The sequence below is a fragment of the Myotis brandtii genome, unplaced genomic scaffold, assembly GCF_000412655.1.
Source record: "Myotis brandtii unplaced genomic scaffold, ASM41265v1 scaffold61, whole genome shotgun sequence".
NCBI lineage: Eukaryota > Metazoa > Chordata > Mammalia > Chiroptera > Vespertilionidae > Myotis > Myotis brandtii.
Genome location: NW_005370318.1, coordinates 3,602,226 through 3,603,787, shown reverse-complemented (window position 1 = coordinate 3,603,787; position 1,562 = coordinate 3,602,226). Strand labels below are relative to the sequence as shown.

Here is a 1,562-nt window from a genome sequence, read left to right as displayed (position 1 = left end):
CGGGGCCACCGCCCAGTTGCTAGGCAACCGCTCTCCCTCAGGGGCGCCCCCTAGACCTTTCTGGGAGAAGGGGGTCTCGTCCCCGGCGGCCCGCCCCTGTAACCAATCAGAGAGCCCAGTCGGCACGGAAGCGGGACGGCGAGGGCTCCCATTGGGCGCAGCGCCCGCCACACACAGGGGAGGCGGTGCTCTCACCTGCGAGCCCCGCGAGCCGTGGGGGGCCACATTCCCCCTTCGTCGGCCAGGTCGTTTCCAGATGCGAGGGCTCCTGGCGGCCGAGTTCCGCGCCGCTGACCCGGGCCGGCCTACCTGGCTGATGGCTCCCTCTGTCTCTTCCAAACGAGCCGGCCTCAGTTTCCCCTGAAGAGACCGGGGGAACTTGCAAGCTCAGTCACTTCCGGTGCCGCGGCAGCGCGCGCGAGCCCGAGACGCAAAGGGAGTGCGCGCCGTGAGGACTGGCGTCAAGACCTGGGAGAGAGCGCCCCCTTGCCGTAGATCTCGGGAACCAAGGACGGAAAAAAAAACGTTTATATTTATATTTCCATTCGTTCATTTAGTCAGTCATTTTCATCTATCTGTCAGCTTATATATCGAAAAAGCATTTCGCTGTGGCTAAAAACATTGTGTTTAGGATTCCAACTCCAGTTAGTCAAGTTCCTCAACAACCCTGTGCCTCAGTTTTCTTAACTGTAAAATGGGTAAAAATCAACCTCCATCATTGAGTTACTGTGAGGATTAAAATAATTGATATTTGCCCTGTCTCCCCCCCCCCCACACACACACCGGTAGTTTAGTTGGTTAGATCATCGTCCTGATGCTCCAAGGTTGCGAGTTGGCTGCCAGGTCAGAGCACATTCAAGGATCAATCAATTAATGCATAAGTTAGTGGAACAATAAATCGATGTGTTTTCTCTCTCTCTCTCTCTCTAATTAATAAACAAAAATAACAAATAAGAGTTATTATTTGTAAAGTCCGTAGAACAGTGTATGGTCCATAGTATATGCTGCATAAATTCATTCACCAAATGTTTATTGCTAAAGACAAAATTGGGACCAAGACAAGACACGTCCCTGACCTTTTAAACGCTTTAGATAGAGACAGTAAACAACTAAGAAAATATACAAACAAGGTAATTTCAAATAGTGACCAAGACTAGGAAGAAAGTAGGTCAGGGTATTGTAATAAAGAGGGTGAAGGGAGAGTTGCTACTTTAGACTGAGCCGTCAAGAATGTAAGCCCTACGCCCCGGTGAGGTTGGGATGGCCCTGGTGAGGAAGGCCCGGTGAGGTAGGGACAGCCCCGGTGGGGTCGGGATGGCCCCGGTGAGGTCAAAATGGCCCTGGTGAGGTTGAAACAGCCCCAGTGAGGCCGAGGCGGCCCGGTGAGGTCGGGACGGCCCCAGTGAGGTTGAAACGGATAGTAAAGACCAATATAGACTGATGAACGGGAATGGATGCAGAGGCAGAGCAGCATTGAACAGACTGTCAAGCTACGGTGGGAAGCCTGGGGAGGGTTTGGGGGGGGGGGGTTAAGAGATCAACCGAGGGACTTATATGCATGC

At 52.7% G+C, this 1,562-nt stretch overlaps 1 protein-coding gene across 2 annotated transcripts in view; it reads right to left on the bottom strand.

Moving 5' to 3' along the window:
- The window catches only part of BCL2L1 (BCL2-like 1), a 47,866-nt gene extending 47,453 nt beyond the window's left edge, over positions 1-413 (bottom strand). For both annotated transcript variants that reach the window (XM_014550659.1, XM_014550660.1), the window contains exon 1: positions 196-413. The gene's annotated coding sequence lies outside the window, so the exon portion shown is untranslated. The remainder of the gene's footprint in view (positions 1-195) is intronic.
- Positions 414-1,562: the final 1,149 nt, after the last annotated feature.